Genomic DNA, 17735 nt, shown 5'->3' with positions numbered 1-17735 from the left:
TGCAGCTAACATGCAGTAAACACCGAGATTAAGGGCACTGGCTTTAGCAGGTGGCCAAACTTGACTTTGAGTCTGAGATCCACCACCACTTGGCTCTGAGGACTCCTTGAGCAATCACCTCACTTCACCTCTCTCAGCCTGTGACCTCACCTGCTGAACAAAGACTAACGTGCTGACCTTGAAGGACTGAAGGTGAGATCAGATCCTGACTATACTTTTTTTTTTTTTTGAGAAAGAGTGCATGCACACACGTGTAAGTGGGGGAGGGGCAGAGAGAGAATCCCGGACAGGCTCCTCGCTAAGCATGGATGTCAGGATCCAACCCAGGACCCTGGGATCATGACCTGAGCCGAAATCAAGAGTTGTATGTTCAACCGACTGAGCCACCCAGGCACCCCTGAAATTAGATCCTGATTATAAAGTGCTCATCACATCTTAGGTACCTGATGAGTTTCTAGGCCTCTTTCCTCCCTGAATCCCTGTGTTCACAATCTTTCAAAGCTTTAGCCTCCTCAAAAAGGAATAAGAAACCCTACTGGGTGCTGTCCTAGTGACTTCACATACTGCTTTAATTTACTGAAAGTTACCTGCTAGACAAATAAAGGTTCACAATCATCTTTTTCCACTAGGGAAACAGGAATAAAAGGATTCTGTAGGGCAGCAGAGTGAGTCTAGGTAAAGGACACACACTCTATTCCCTTAAGTAGTAGGGGGGCCAGGAATGGGCCAAAAGAGCAGAGGGGAGTGCCTGAAAACTGATTATTCGGGGCCTCTAGCATCCTGTGCTCTCTGGGGCCCCTCCTGGGAGGAGAGGAGTCAAGTTTGTGCAAAGAGAGACTCACAATAGGAAAGGCACCAGGGCTGGAGGTGCCCTGCAGCCTGCCCCAATCCCTCCTGGCTGGGGAAGGGGAGATCTGCTCACCAGACACCTGACCCTGTGGAGGCCCCGCCCAGCCTCAGCTGGGCCCTGCTAAAGGCCAGCTGCACCTGGTGGCAGTGATCTCAGAGCAGGGGCTGCTGAACCCAGCTGGGTACAGCCGGGGACAAAGTAGGAAACAGCCTGCCATTGTGTTCCCTCTTCCCCTGCCCCTATCCCCGGTCCATCAGGGAGTCAGGGAGCTGAGCCCCCAGCCGCCAGCTCCTTACAAAATGACCAGACCACCATTCACACCTGCTGGGCCCTGCATGCTGTGCTGAACAGGCTCCACTCTGGCCCAGGACCCTCTAATGGCCTGCAAGGGAGGGGGGGGAGGGGAGAGGGACTGGCAGATGGCCACCTTCACTTGACAGGTGAAGAGTAGGGCCCAGAGTAGGGCCAGTTTATGTGTCTGCCTCCTCCACCAGACTATGAGCAACTTGAGGTGAAGGACTAGGTCTTGATCACTGGGTCATTCATTCCAGGTAGAGGAAATAGGCAAATGCAAAGGTCCTGAGGCAGAAATGCACATTGGAGAACCATCTTGGTCAGTGAGCAGAGTAGTGAGAAAAATTACAGGTGAGTTGAAGAAGTGAGCTCTGACTGGAACACGTGAGGCCTTGTAGACCATGAAAAAAAGTCTGGCTTTTATTCTAGTTGCCAAGAAATTCACTGAAAGATGTCTGCTCTGAGAGTAGATACTGCAAATACCCAGAAAGATAGTAGCCTCATGTTCTGGCATCCAGCATGGGTAGCAGACCGTTACCTGGTCAGTCCCAGAGAGTGTGACCGTGTTCTGATGTGGAAGCACCAGGGGGGCCCTCCCCCTGCCCAGGAGCCAGAGAATAATACTTCAAAAATAAAAAATAAAAAAACACTAAAAAACATTTTTTAAAAGGGGCACCTGGGTGGCTCAGTCAGTTAAGCATCCGACTTCAGCTCAGGTCATGATCTCACAGTTCGTGGGTTCGAGCCCCGCATTGGTCTCTGTGCTGACAGCTCAGAGCCTGGAGTCTCCCTCTCAATCTACCCTCCCCCACTTATGCTCTTTCTGTCTCTCTCTCTCAAAAAATAAACATACATTAAAAAAATATTTTTAAGGGGCACCTGGGTGGCTCAATTGGTTGGGCGTCTGACTTAGGCTCAGGTCATGATCTTGCGGTCCGTGAGTTTGAGCCCCGCATCGGGCTCTGGGCTGACAGTTCAGAGCCTGGAGCCTGTTTCGGATTCTGTGTCTCCCTCTCTCTGACCCTCCCCTGCTCATGCTCTGTCTCTCTCTGTCTCAAAAATAAATAAAACGTTAAAAAAAATTAAAAAAAATATATTTTTAAAAAAGAGGAAGTGGCATTGCAGGCAGAGGAAACAGCAAGTGGGAACCTCGGAGAAGACAGAAACGTGGGGGGGATTTGGGGACCATAAGGAGTTTAGTGCACTTAGATGGTAAGATGCAACCAGGGGGTGTCTGGGTGGTGGGGGACAGCGGGGTGGCCAGCAGGGGTGTGGGAGCTCTAAGGCCTGCGTCAGATTCTTCCACTGCGTTCTGTTGTATGGTAACCAGTCCCTCCATGCTGGGCACTTGGGTTCTTTCTAGTTTTCCCCTGTTAGAAACAATGCTGTGATGAACATCTTTGTCCACACACCTCTGTGCACATGTATGATTATCTCCGTACAGTAAAGATAGGAACACCTGAGGGCTTCCCGGTGGACAGGTTGGAGCAGATTCTGTTTGCCAAACCAGTCCTGGTGCTTTTGGACAGCACTTTGCCGGGTGTCTGCTTGAAGGGTCCTGGACAGGGAGACGCTGGGAGAAGGCCTGAGGGAGCGATAGAGAGCCCTGACTGTGACCTCTGGCTGCCCAGGCCAGGTAAAGGGCAGGGAGGAGCCCCCCGGCCCTGGGCCCCACCTGTCCTGTTGCTGTACATTTATCTGTCCAGCTGTCCTGGTGCCCCAGCTCCTGGCTCCTCCCAAGGAGACGATAAAGGTACTTCAGAGGCAGGTCTTCAAAGTTGGGGTACCAGATGCAGAGTTCAAACCCTTCACTCCTCAGGGAGAAGCTCAGAGGTTTTGTGTTCCCTCCCAATTGTGAGTCTCCCCACTAGGGGGGAGTTTTGTGGTGAGAATGTGTCTCAGCCTCTCCTACCTGCTTCGATGTGGGTTTTTTCTCCTTCGCCTGATGTGTGGGAATCATTCAGCTAATTGTTCTGTAAGTAGCTGCATATCCAGTATATCCAGTGTCTGGGAGGAGGAGAGTTCAGGATCCTTCTACGTCACCATCTTGAGCCAGAACTACAACGGCAAAAGCACTTCTACATTGAGCATGGATCTGGGTTCAAATCACAGCTGTACCACTGAAGAACTGAGTGACCTTTGGGCCAGTTACTCAAACCCTCAGAACCTCAGTGTTCTCATCTGTATAACAGGGGAAATAACCTAGCAGGGTTACTTTGGAAGTGAAATGACATTGACAAGTACCTGGCCCATGGTCCAGCTCTCAGTAAATGGTGCTGTATATTTCCATCGTCATCGTGGGTCTCCAGCCTTTTTTGAAAGACCCACAACAGCTTTATGGGGATAAAATCTACATGCCTGACAATGTACTCGTTTAAAGTGTGCAATTCAATGGCTTTTGAGTATATTTCTCACAATCACTTTTGCAACCTCTTCAGCATCCCCCAGACCCATTTGTAGTCCTTCCCATCTCTCCTGCTGATTTCCCTCCCCCTCCAGCCCTAGGCAACCCCAGTTAACTTTCTATGTATTTGCCTATTCCGGACCCTTCAAGTAAATGGAATCATACAAAATGGAAACCTTGCACAGTCTTCTGTGACAGCCTTCTTTCACTTAGCATAATGTTTTCATGGTTCATCCATGTTTAATCAGTGTTTCATCCCCTGGTATTGCTGGCCAATATTCCCCTGTGTGGAAAGACCACGTTTCATAGATCCATCCATGAGCTGAAGGACACTTGGATTGTTTCCACCTTTCGGCTCTCATGAATAATGCTGCTGTGAACAGTTACATGTGGATGTACGTTTCATTCCTCTTGGGTATATACCCCAGGGTGGAAATGCTGGGTCATAGGGTAGCTCTATTTTTAACCTTGTGAGGATCTGCCAGACTATTTTCCAAAGCAGCTACACCACCTTACATTCCCACCAGCAGTATATGAAGGTTCTAATTCCTTCACATCCTTACCAACACTTGTTACTGTCGGTCTTTTTTTATTTTTAGCCATCCTAGAGGGAGTGTAGCCGGATCTCACTGGGGTGTTGGTGTGCTTTTCCCTGATGGCTAACATCTCCATCTTTTTCAATGGAATCTGCTTTGTTTCCGGGGACAGGTAAATCCTGGGACACCCTTTTCCCAGTATGGAAACACTAACGTGTCCCAAAAAGAGGGAAAAAAAAATCTTATATGAAAAAAAAAAAAATGTCCATGACGAATTCATAACACTCCTTAGGCTTGCTCTTCCATAAATGACTGTTTCCTTGTTTGGGGACATGGGGTAGTTTCTAATTTTCTTCTATTATCTTCAATATAAAGACTGGTTGTCACATGGAAAATGCTTACAATAAGTAAACAAAAGCAGGCTGAAAAAATACCCAGTTCAGTCATCATATCTGAAAACAACGTATGTTTGTTAATTCATTCAAATGCGTTTTGACCAACGTGCTGTGTTCCAAGCCTCGAGCTAGCTGACAGATGCACAAGGCTGGGAAAGGAACAGCAAAGATGTAAATACCACTGGGTAGGGGTGATGGGGGCCCCGGTGATAGATTCCCCACCCTTCCCCATCTCTATTTCCCAAACTCCCTGGACTATTGTTATGGTGCCCTTGCAGTGATAAAATTGAGGGAAAGAAGAAATAACTATTGATTTAAGGGTGATGGGAGAACCATTTCTTTTTTTAAAAAAGTATTTATTTTTGAGAGAGATAAAGAGAGAGTGAGTGGGGTACGGGCAGAGAGAGAGGGAGAGAGAGAATCCCAAGCAGGCTCCTCACTGTTTGCACAGAGCACAACTCGGGGCTCGATCCCGCAAACTGTGAGATCATGACCTGAGCCAAAATCAAGAGTTGCACGCTTAACTGACTGACCCACCCAAGCATCCCACAGAAGCATTCCTTGAGCCAGATCCTTCAAACCTACCATTTTATAGAATCTCCACGCAACTTGGGAGGCTAACAATACAGTAGCTAATATTTTGGCACTTACCACATGTCTGGCAAGGGGTTCCCTTCCGCTATGGTGGTCTGTCTTTCCACATTACCCACACATGTGCACAGCTGCACATAAACTCATGTTCACACTCAGATCCGCGCCTGCAGCCTTGGACATACCCAGGAGCGTTCATGCCACACCTAGACTCACATGGGCACTTACGTGCAGGACTGCTCATATCCACAGGTATGCGCATGGGCACATGTGTACGTGTGAGCTATGCACACACACATATGCATGTGCATAGAGGCCATACACTTTTGGACTCATGTCTAAGAGTGGGAAAAGGGGTGCAGATAAAGGGCCCAAAGTCCAACTTACCCTCAAAGCACCGTCTGCTGCTGGCAGGTGTGTGTACAGGACTGGGTGAGGCAGGGACAGGTGGCTATAGGCTCAAAGGGCAGCAATGACCTTGTGCCAGAAACCAAGGGCCACCCACTAACTTCTGGACAGCAACTAGAGGGCCTCATCTGCTGGGCAAATCCCCAGCTGGAAGGCCTGAACTGAGACCCTACATACAGCCCAACCCTGTGCCAGGAGCTCCAGGGACTGCAGAAAAGAAGACACCATCCAGGTCCTCCAAAGTTCCCCAAGGAGTTGAGAAGACAAGATTCACATGTAGAGGAGGCCTCACATAGCGGTCAACGGCAAGCATTTTAGCGACAGCCTTCCTGGATTAGAATCTTGATTCTACCATTTACTGGCTGTATGACCTGGGCAAGTTAGTTAACTGATCGGTGCCTCAGTTTCCCCATCTATAAAATGGGGGAAATTCTAGTGCCTACCCCTTGGGTTGTTGCTTAACGAGTACTAAATAAATACATCTTTACAAAATAAGCTGTTCTGGGCAAAGGGGGTTTGGGGGTGAGGGACAGGCACTGAGTAGCAAGAAATTCCTCAGGACCCTGGCCCTGTGTCCTACTAGCTGGGTAACCTCGGACAAGTCACACAACCTCTCTGAACCTTAGAGCTCCTTGTTTGTAAACGTTGCACAAACATTCTTGATCACTAAAACATATTTATTGAGGACCTACCATGTGCCATGCATAGAGAAAATAACAGGAAGAAAGCCAGACGGTCCCTGTCTGCATGGAGCCTACAGGGCTACATCTGTGACTGTGGGACACAGCCAGAGATGGACAGTAGGGCTTTGGGCATGGTGACAGGGCTGCCTTTCCATTTACTGAAGCTCAGGTTTGGGGGGTCTTTGTGAGCCAGACCTAGGGACACAGGATAATTGCCAGGCTCTTAGATGGCCCTGGGGTTCTCTTCTGAGCCCAGAAAGCCCTCACTCTTACCCCCTTGGGAGCTTGGGGGCCGGCTTAGCCAGGGTCATAGCACTGGACAAGTCTGTGACTTCTGGTGCCCTCTAGTGGGCAAGGAATGAAAACCTCTGGATCCCTCAGGGACCTGGGAAACCTCTGGATCCCTCAGGGACCTGGGAGCCCATCTTGTGGAAGTCAACTGCTCCTGCTGCTGCTAATGATGGTGGCCACACAAATGCTGACCATGTGCAGGCACTTTGACACCTAATCTCATGTAATTCCCACAATAGCTCTCTCAAGGTGGGGACCATCATTACTACTTGATATATATAATCTGAGACTTGGGAAAATGACTTACCAGGGGCATGTAGCTGGTTGGTGGCAGGGCCAGGAGGTAAACCCTCGGTGCTCATAGGAGAGAGCATCATCAAGGAAGCCTTCCTGCGCCATGTGACAGCCCTGTGTGGTTGGACACACGGCAGGTTCACACCCCCCACAAGACCCTTGGAGAGGGGCTCTACAGTGCATTCACCCGATTCCATATTTGATACATTTTGCAACATGAAGACACTTTAGTTGTAATTGGTTGAGACTACTGTCTCTACTCCACTGTCTAGAATGTTTTCATAATCACAGGTGATAAATATACATTAATAATTCGTTTGACACATTTTGTTAAACGAATGAATGGATGACAGTGGAATGAATGAAGTAGCATTTAGTTCACTCTTGAAGGAAGGAGGCGATTTTCATGGATACTTCTCAGGCAGTCTAGGGTTACCCTCCACAGGGCAAACTTGGGCCATGGTGGTCTTGAATGTCAGAGTGACATTCAATCTGGACTGCTTTGGCAGGCAGTGGGGGCGCTATGGGAGGTTTTAGAGCAGAGGAAGGATTTGGGTGTAATCGTCAATTAAGCAGAAGCTGAATGTCAGATAAGAGGAAGGAGCCTTATGGCAGGGTGGCGGCGGGCGGGGCACAGACTGCCTCTGGTAAAACTGCCCTCAGCCAGCACCACCAACTAGCGGGTGCTCAGGTGATGGGATCACAGGGGTCCCGTCCATCACAGTGCTCCTTTCTACAGCATCCCTGGGAGACAGAGCCCAGGCTAGGAGAGACCAAAACCTCGGTAGGTGTTCAGCCTGGATTTGTTCAACAGTTTGGTGCGCCCAGCCCAGTGTGGGAGAAGGTTGGGGCCCTGCCCAGGTCAGGCATGGGGTCTAATGGGTGTGAGGGTCCCAGGCATTACGGCATGTCCCAGTCTCTTGTTTTGAGGTGAGGCGGCCATTCCACAGAATAGGAAACGGGAGCTGGCGAGGCAGGGGTGGACCTATAAACATCCAGCTGTCCCTCTGCCTCCTTTACTAGGCGCCGCGCTACCCCTTCCCTCTCCTCCAGGAGTAGAAATCAACAACCCCAACCCCCAGCTACCGTGTATTTAGAACTTGTTTTGTGCCACACCCCATTAATGTCCTGTCACTTGATTGTTCCTCCAGCAAACCTCAGATTCAGAGGAATGGCTAACTATTTCCGTTTTACAGATAGGAGCTGGAGATCCCAGAGAGGTGAAGTTGCTTACCCAGGTCACACAGCAATAAGCGGTAGAAGCGAGATCAAACCAGGGTCCCGAGGCAGCCCCCCGAGTCCCCCCCATCTTCCCGGCCTCCTGTGCTGGTCCCAGCTCAGGTGCAGAAACTCAGCACTGCCAGCAGAGGGAGACACGCCCTAGAAGATAAGCCCGGCTTCCCAGAGCTCTGGCCACTGGGATTCTCCCCGCGGGGAACAGCCTGGCTAAGGCTACTCTAGGATTCTGAAATGCCTGGCCTTGGGCGCCCCCTTAGTCCCAGGTTCAGGTGGGGCCTGAGGAGCACGGAGACGTGTGCAGGGGAGTGTAAAATAGCTGAGGTGAGCCCATGGTTCACAGAAAAGGAAACACGATGGCTTTTAACATAGAAAAAGAGGTTTCGCTCACTCCTAATAAGTGAAATCTGTGTTAAATCCACAAGCCGGCACTTGTGATGTATTAAATTGGCCGCTGGGCAGGTGAGGGTATGGAGAAACGTGCCCTCATACATTGCTGATGGGTTTAAAACTTGGCTCATGGAAGGCGATCTGGTAATAGCTATTGAAACTGCAAATCCGCATGCATCCAAAGGGCATGGAAAATACATGAATCGAAAGACTCGTACTAGATGTGCATTATTCAATATGGCGGCCACCAGCCACACCTGGCTGCTGAGCACTTGAAGTGTGGCTGGTTCCGACTGAGATGAGCTGTAAGTATAAAATACACACCAAATTTTGTCAGTATGAAAAAAAAAGTAAACTAATTCCTTAATAGTTTTTTTATATTGATGTTGTGTTGTGATGAAATGTGTTGAAATGTATTTTTGATAGGTGGAGTTAAGTCATTTTTCAAGTTATACTTGTTCTTTTTTACTTTTAAAACATGGCTGCCAGAAAAATTTTAAATTACATAGATGGTTTGCATCTGTGGCTCATATTTTTTTCGTAGCAAAATACACATAACATCAAATTCATTATCGAGGCCATTTCTAACTGTACAGCTTAGTGGCACCAAGAATGATCACGTTGCTGTAAACACGTGACCACCAGCCACATCCGGAACTTTTTCATCTTCCTGTATAGAAACTCTGTCCCATTAAACAACAGCTCCCCGTCCCCTCTTCCCAGGCCCTGGAAACTACCATTCTAGTCCCTGCCTCTCAAAATTTGACTGCTCTAGTCTCTCCTTCATATAAGGGAATCCTACAGTATTTGTTCTTTTGAGTCTGGCTCATTTCACCTAGCATAACATCCTCACGGCTCACACGGTGTCCAAGTGTCCTTCCTTTTTAAGGCTGAGCAACAGTCCATTGTGTTTACGTACACATCTATTCATCAGCCGATGGACATTTGGGTTGTTTCTACATTTCGGCTGTTGTCAATGCCGCAATGAACGTTTATGTACAAATATCTGTTCGAGTCCCTGCTCTCAGTTCTTGAGTATATCCTGTAGTAGATTTTACTGGACAGCACTATACTAGAAATTTCCATAGCAGCACTATTTGAAATGCCTCCAGACTGGGAGCTGGCCAAATGCCCATCAGCAGCGGAGCGGCGAAATAGATTTTGGTATATTCACACGGAACGGCACAGTAATAATGAATGAACAGGAGCACGCAGTGTGGATGGAGCTCACGCACAAAGCAACACATGTGCTGTGAGTCCACTTGCACAAAGTTCAAAAGAGGCAAAGCTAACCTGTGATGTTAGCAGTCAGGGTGATGGCTCCTCTTTGGGGGCTGTGAAGGGGCTTCTGAGAGGCTGGCAGTGTCCTGTTGATCTGGCACTGGCTTCAGGAGTCTGATTACTTTGTGAAAATTCACCAGCTAAACTCTCAGTTTTGTGTATATGTCAGGCTTCTGTAAGAAGTCCTAGAAAAAAAAAATGCATATACCCTTTGATCCAGTGATCCTAGTTTTAGGAATTAAACTACAGACATATTTTTCACATGTGTGGAATAAAGCAAGTACAAGGTTCTCCATTGCACTTTCTCATCATAGCAAAAAACTGGAACATCTCAGCTCACACCCACTAGGATGGCTATTATCAAACAAAACAAAACAAAAACAAAAATAGAAGCTCCTGGCTATCTCAGCCAGTAGAGCGTGCAACTCTTGATCTCAGGGTTGTGAGTTCAAGCCCCATGTTGGGTGTAGAGATGACTTTAAAAAATAAATAGAATCTAAAAAAAAAAAATGAAAATAAGAAGTGTTGGCAAGGATGTGGAGACTGTGCACTGTTGGTGGGAATAGAAAACAGCGTATCTACTGTGGAAAACTATGGCAATTTCTCAAAAAATTAAAAATAGAATTACCATATATCATCCAGCAATCCCATGTCTAGGTGAATACCCAAAAGATTTGAAAGTAGGGTCTTGAGGGGTGCCTGGGTGGCTCAGTCGGTTGAACATTAGGCTTTGGCTCAGGTCATGATCTCACGGTTCATGGGTTCGAGCCCCACGTCAGGCTCCACGCTGGTGGTGTGGAGCTTGCTTGGGATTCTCTCTCTCTCTCTCTCTCTCTCTCTCTCTCTCTCTCTCTGCCCCTCCTCCACTCATGCTTTCTCTGTCTCTCTCAAAATAAGTTTTTAAAAAATGTTTTAAAAAATGGCTAAAATGGCAAATTTGATATTATGCATACTTAACCACAATTAAAATTTTTAAAAAGGGAGGTGTCTATAAGGTAAGAAAAATACTCAAGATACTGTGAGTAATAAAAGTCAAGGGGGAGAACAGAGTGTAAGGAATGTTTCCATTTGTTTAAGATATCAAACTGTTAAACAGAAGACACAGAGATAGGATAGAAGTGACCTTCCAGACCAGATTACCATGCACAAAGGACTAACAAAGAAAGTAGGCAAGGACCCGTCTTCGCCCCTCATGACTTAGAGAAAGTTAAGGCGGGGGCGGGGTGGGGGGGGCCTTGGTGAGGTGCTGTGCAGGAATGGGGTGCAGCTCAGGCCTGAGGGACCCCCGCCTGAGATAGCCAAACAGAGGCGGCACCTCCATATGTTGGACTAGAGACTAGGAGAGTTTCTGGACCAGTTGGGGGCTGAGGTGGGGGGAGGGGGGTCCGTCATCTTGGGTCCTATCCCAAGAAGTTGGAGATGGGTGTGGGATTCCTAGGGCTGAGCAAGGAGTGGCAGGGGACTTGGTGCATCCACCAAGGTCAAGGGTAAGAGGAGCCCGCAGCAATGGCCAAATTCATGAAGCCCACAACAGTGTCCCATATGGAAACATGGGACAGCTTAAAATGTCTGCTGGCTAGAAATAAGTCAGTCAGAGAAAGACAAATATCATATGATTTCACTCATATGTGGAATTTCAGAAACAAAACAGATGAACATAAGGGAAGGGAAGCAAAAATAAGATAAAGACAGAGAGGGAGACAAGCCATAAGAGACTCAAATAGAGAACAAACTGAGCGCTGCTGGCCGGGTGTTGGCTGGGGGGGGATGGGCTAAATGGGGGACGGCCATTAAGGAGGACACTTGTTGGGATGAGCACTGGGTATTGTATGTAAGTGACGAATCACTAAATTCTATTCCTGAAATCACTATCATACTATATTTTAACTTGGATTTAAATTAAAAAATAATAATAAAATAAGACAAAACAAAACAAAACGTCTACTGGTTAGAACACTGGACGCCAGCCAGGATGGCGGCAGCTCAATTAAGACCCTTCCTCTCCCCTTACCACCTCCACCCAGCCCCACAAGCAGGGGAGAGGAGGAGGGATGGAGAAGGCCCCCACCCCACCTTCCCCACTGTGGGAAAGAAGCCAGGGAGACGGTCTAAACCCAAATCAAATTGGGAATTTCCCTGAGTATCCTGACTGGATACAATTTGAGTGGAGACCATGTTTGGGACTGAAAGTGATGGCAGAATTGTCTCTATCTAAAAGCTGCTGAGACAACATGACTCCATTCCATGTGCCCTCCCATTCTCCAGGGCCCTGGCAGAGGAAGGGGGTGGGGGGAGGGAGGGAGAGAGGGAGGGAGAGAGGGAGAGAGAGGGAGAGAGATAAGGAGGGAGAGAGGGAGAGAGATAAGGAGGGAGAGAGGGAGAGAGATAAGGAGGGAGAGAGGGAGAGAGAAGCTGCAGGGTCTCTTAAGGGCCTGCCCAGAACTAGCACGAGGTTGCTTCTACCACATTCTATTGACCAAAGCAACACCCAAGGCCAACCCATCTTTGAAGGAAATAAAATCTACTTTTTGAATGGAGGAGCTAGGTCAAAGTCACATTGCAAAGGGGCGTAGGAACAGTGAGGGATGGAGAATTGGGCCCACTTTCCTAACCAGTCCCTCAAAAAGACCTTGCTTCCCTTGCAAGGGAAGCTGGGAAATGTAGGCCAGCTGCAAGTCCAGAAAGAAGAAGCAGGTCACCGGTTCTGCCGTACCCGCCCCCTCCTCTGCTGGTGCATTTCTAGGCACCTGCCTACTGTGCTCAGCCCAGCAGGGTGGCTTAGCGAGAGCCTCTATTCTCAGATATGGAGGTCCTGACTTCCCATTTGTGCGACCACACACTTCTGCTCTCAGGAGCTCCATTTTCTCATCTGGAAAATAGGGATATAACAATAATAATTGCCTCCCATTGACATGAGGATGATGAAAGCACTCTTCAATTCATGAAAGCCTCAGACTTTGCAAAGAACCGGCTGACACTGTGCTTTCAAAAGTGTTAGGTAACTAGAGGACACACGAAATCAAGATATGTGTGCAGACCTGGGGAGATGTGTTAACAGTGGGGGTGGGGGGAGCAATCAGAGGAGCTGTGGCAGGAGAGGTTCCTGCAGCCAAACTTTGACAGGTGATGAGCAAAATCGGAATAGACCCAGGAGACAAGGAAAAGCACGGTAGGGAGAAAGAATAGCACATGCAAAGGTGTGGAGGCTGGAACACACGTGGCATGTTGAAAGGTCCCATGCCTCACTATTTAAAGCAGAAATTCCCCAAGGGTGGGATGCTGGCTGGGCTAGGGGCTGACGCACACTAACATGCTTGTTCCTTGGCAGGGCAGGTTCTAAAAAGGGGGGGGGGGGTGGTGAAGAATGAGAAATTGAAAACAGATCATTGGGGAGAAAAGTATTTCAGGCTCGAGACAACTGTCTTTGCAGCCTCTGGCTCCTATCCCACCCATTCCCTGGCCCTGACGCAAGGCTGGCTGGAAGAAGGTGTTTCTCCTGGGATTGTTCAAGCTGAGGGCCTTGTCGGCAGGAGGCTAAAGCCTACCCCGTTCCTGTCTGGGTGCCAAACTCTACACCAGGCTTAAATGGACCCACAGCCTGACGGCATACCTGAAGCCATGTGAAATGCTCCCTTGATTCTCCCCTCAAGATACGTTCTGTTATTGTCCCCATTTCCCAGATGAGTAAACTGAGGCTTAGAGAAGTTAACTGGCTTACCCACAGCCACATGCCCAGCCAAGGGTGAATCTGACCAATTCCATTGCCTTATCCTGGGCCTAGGGTGCAGGTAGAGTAGGGAGATGTTTAGAACAGCAAGGAAGAGCATTCCATGGGGTACAGGATTTAGTGTGTGAGGTGGTACAGTGCAGGGAGCAAGTGTTTGACTCAGAAGTCAGATTTTGGGGGCTGTTTGTTACAGCAGTATGACTTAGCCTATCCTGACTGATACAAGTCATGAGAAACAAAGTTACACGTCCTTTAAAAGGTTACAGCTTACTGTCTTCCTCTCAGAAGCAGCAATTAAAAAAAAAATAGCAACTAATTTTAAACTTTGACAAAGTACATGTAACATAAAATTTGCCACCTTAACATTTGAAAATGTACAGCTCTGTGGCATTAAGCCCATTCACATGGTTATGCTGCCATCACCACCATCCATCCCCAGAGCTCTTGTCGTCCTGTGAGGTTCAAACTCTGTTTTGAATCTGTTTCCATCAAACATGAACTTCTCCTTCCCCTTCCCCAGCCCCAGGCCACCACGCTTGTACTTTCTGTCTCTATGCACCTGATTACTCCAGGTACCTGAACGTCCTCATGGTTCATCCATGTTGTAGCCTGGGTCAAAACGTCCTTCCTTATCAAGGCTGAGTAATATTCCGTTGCACGTACATTTGTCATTCACTCACTCAACCATCTCCCATGGACACCTGGGTTACTTCCACCTTTTGGCTGGTGGGAATAATGTTATACATAGGGGAGCACAAAAATCCAGAGCCGCATTATAAAGCAAAGTTGTCGGGGGAGATACGTGCACTGACCAAGACGCCAGGAGACTCCAGGCCTCCGGATCCACCACTAACTTGCCGTGTCGCTTTGGGCACATGGCTTTCTGCATCCGATTCAAATTCTCCTCGCTTCGCTGCCTACCTCACGGTAGCGTGCGGAGACCCAGTGGGACCGTGCCGTGTGAACGCTCCCTGCAAAGAGAAGCCACGAGAGACTGTTATTGCTGTTACTTAGTGGGCTGAGGGTGATGATTTCCCAAAGGCATGAGTCACTAATGGTGGAATTCTAGGCATCAGGAGACACAGTTCTGGGCAACAGAGACCAGATTCCACACAGAGCAGTGACCCTGACCCTGAGCCTGCTAGGGAGCCACACCCTCTCTCCTTGGCCACTGGCTGTTGTGAAGAAGCAGTCAGTGAATGTCATATCACATGGTCCTTAGGGTGGAGCCTGCAGCTCTTATTGCCTCACATGATTGTTAAGGAGGTCCAGAAAGGGTGATACACTTGCCTGGAGCCACACAGCCAGAGAGCAGTGGAAGCCAGACTAGAACTCAAAGCTCCAGACTCCCAGCCCTGCACCACCCTGCCTACCATGCAACTCTAGGAAGAGGGTCTAGGGACTGAGCTCTGGAAGAGCAGTTGGGGCAGGGAGAGAATGGGGGCCCAAGTGGCCTCACAGGGAAGGGGGAACTTTCTTCTTTGGTATCATGGAGATTGACCTAAGAACCTCTCAACTTACAGCCCTCTCCGTACTTTCCAAAATCCTGAGAGCACTCGTGATAACAATACTTGCTACTATTAATTGAACCCTTCCTAAGTCCCAGGCTTAGAGCTGAGTACCTCATGTGCTGGTCTCCTTCATCCCTCCAGTGAGCTAGGAACCAGTGTTATACCATCCAAAAGCCCCCAAACCTGAATTCAATGGCATTTTCCAGGTCATAAAATGCGAAAAGCCCAGAGCTGGCTTTGAACCCAGGGCAGCGTGCCTGTGGTATCTGTGTACTGAAGTGCAATGATTTACTGCTTCGGCTGAATTCTGTAACAGTTGTGAGGTCAGGGGTGGGGGTGGGGGAGGGCTGACTTCACCCATTGCTCAAGCGGGAAAACTGAGGCTTGGAGCAGATTAGTGGCATGTGGACAAGAGGAGGAGTCAGGGCTGGGTCAGGGCAGGCTTCTGTCCAGCACATCTGCTCCGGGGAGGACAAAGCTCTTCTAGGAGTGCTGCGGCCCCTGTCAGACCTAAGCAGGATGGGGAGGGGGTAGCGATGGAACCTATGTGGGCCCCCTCAACCCAGCAATAACGACAGCCAGCACTTAAGGAGCGCTAACCAGGCTCACGGTCTTCAGCTTGACACCTCCTCTGGATTATTTCATTTCGTCTCCACCCACGTTGAAGGAACTCACCTTCCTCTCCTCCCTTTGTAGATGGGAACTTTCAGGTTCAGGGAGGTGAGCTCACTTGTCCAGCTGGCCAGGCTAGAAGGTTGTGGAACTGATATGTGAAAGTCTGGCCTTTTACCCACCCTGCAAGATCCCCTCCCCAAGGAGAGGAGAGAGCAGCAGCCCGAGTAAGCCCTGCACAGCCCGCCAGGACTGAGGCTCAGGAGATTCCATTTGCCAAGGGTCCCCAGGTACGCTGTTCTCAGAAACCCATATTCCTCAAGCGGAGCTATCATGCATGGTGATTCAACAGCCCCCCTTCCCTGCCGATTCTCTGCCGTCCACAGGATAGAGGATCCACGGGGTGTGGGCCCGAGGGCTGAGCCAACAGAGGGGCTGGTGACAGCAGGTCGGCCCAGGCAAATTTGGCTACCTACAGAAGCCTTCCCCTCTCTGTATGTGCCGCTCTCAGCACTGGCCGGGGAGGAAGGCAGCGTCTCCCAGGCCCCATCCTTTCGGGGCCCTTGATCCAGCTCAGATCCAGAAACGACTGCCCATTCTCTTTCCTGCCTCCGGCCTTCTCTCTAGAGCCTTGCCTTTGCTCTGGGATAGGGGTGGGCAATGTGTTCAAGAAGTCTCTTCTCCAGCCCCAGGGGCTAAGCCATTCAAGATTCTCCAGTCCCCGTGGCTCGTTTTCAGGGACGGGCTTGTGTATCGGCTGGGTTAAGTCATGCTAGCCGCTGTAACAAATACCTCCAAGATTTCAGTGGCTTTCCACCACGTTTGGTTCTTTCTCACATGCCCGTATGGGAAGTCTTAACAGAAACATTTTGATCTGTACAGCCATTTAGGGACAGAGACCCTCCCTTCCTAGCTTGTGATTTGGCCTTCCTCGTCCTTATTCAGCAGGCAGATGGGGAAAGACGGCAAGGATCGTAGACCAGACCTGAAAACGATGTATTTCTGCTCATATCCCATTGGCCAGACTCGGTCACATGGCCACACCTAACTGCACAGGGGGCTGGGAACTGTAGCCTGGCCGTGCACCTAGAAAGATGGCTATCAGTGAGCCCTAGCGGACTTCCATGGGACTATGACCCCGTTCTCATGGAGGAGACACAAAGTCTGCCAGGGGGTTCTGAGGAGGGCTTGCCTCGATTATAAGAAGCCGTGTAGGGAGACGTTCCTCTCTTCTTCCCTTTAGGTGGTTGCATGAGGATATGATGTCTGAAACTTTGGCAGCCATGTTGAGACCATGGGGAGCCATGCCTGAGCCCTAAAGCCAACACGTGGAAGACGCTGGCGCTGAAGTACGGGTCCCGGATGACATCACTGAGCCTCTGAACTAACCACTCCTGGAACGACCCAGCCTGCAGAGTGCTTGACCACAGAGGTCTCTACTGTGGAAGTCAGGAGCATCAGGGTATTCTACTATTTGCAGTCAAACCTCCTGACTGACACTCAGGAGTGAATGCTGGAAACAGCCGGCCCGTCGCACAGGCTGTTGTGCTTATTTTAGGGGAAAGGGTGGGGAAGGTGCAGCAGTTTGAACACAAAATGAGCAACTACTTATGTGCCAGGACCCTGACACATGTAGGGTCTATGTGGGGATAAACTGCCCGGATTCAAATCTTGGCTCCATCACCTCAGCAGCCCGTGACCTTGGGTAAGTCACTGAACCTCTCTGCCACAGTTACTCCATTCCTAACATTGGGGTGCTTCTAAATATTCCACCTACTCGGTAGAGGATTAAATGTCCAGTTCATGTAACCAGTCTAGCACATTATCAGTAAACGTGAGCTTAAAAATCCTGACCAGACCCTGAGGGGTATGAGGAATATTAACCCCATTTAAGAGATGGGGAATCTGGGGCGCCTGGGTGGCTCAGTCGGTTGAGCGTCCGACTTCGGCTCAGGTCACGATCTCGCGGTCCGTGAGTTCGAGCCCCGCGTCGGGCTCTGGGCTGATGGCTCGGAGCCTGGAGCCTGTTTCAGATTCTGTGTCTCCCTCTCTCTCTGCCCCTCCCCCGTTCATGCTCTGTCTCTCTCTGTCTCAAAAATAAATAAATGTTAAAAAAAAAAAAAAAAAAAAAAAAAAAAAAAAAAAGAGATGGGGAATCTGAAGTTCAAGGAAGTGAAGTCTAAGAGCATACAAATAAGGAGAGACAGAACCTGGATTTGAACCCAGGTCGAG

The 17735-nt window shown here is 49.2% G+C and overlaps 1 long non-coding RNA gene across 1 annotated transcript in view; it reads right to left on the bottom strand.

Annotated features, from left to right (window-relative positions):
* The window catches only part of LOC122215502, a 39587-nt gene that overhangs the window by 11405 nt on the left and 10447 nt on the right, over positions 1 to 17735 (bottom strand). Inside the window, exons 2-3 of the long non-coding RNA XR_006200397.1 lie at positions 14193 to 14351; positions 9666 to 9838 (exon numbers count right to left, since the gene is read on the bottom strand). This is a non-coding gene — a long non-coding RNA (uncharacterized LOC122215502). The remainder of the gene's footprint in view (positions 1 to 9665; positions 9839 to 14192; positions 14352 to 17735) is intronic.

This window comes from Panthera leo, chromosome A3, assembly GCF_018350215.1.
Source record: "Panthera leo isolate Ple1 chromosome A3, P.leo_Ple1_pat1.1, whole genome shotgun sequence".
Lineage (NCBI taxonomy): Eukaryota > Metazoa > Chordata > Mammalia > Carnivora > Felidae > Panthera > Panthera leo.
This window is presented reverse-complemented; position numbering and strand designations above follow the sequence as displayed.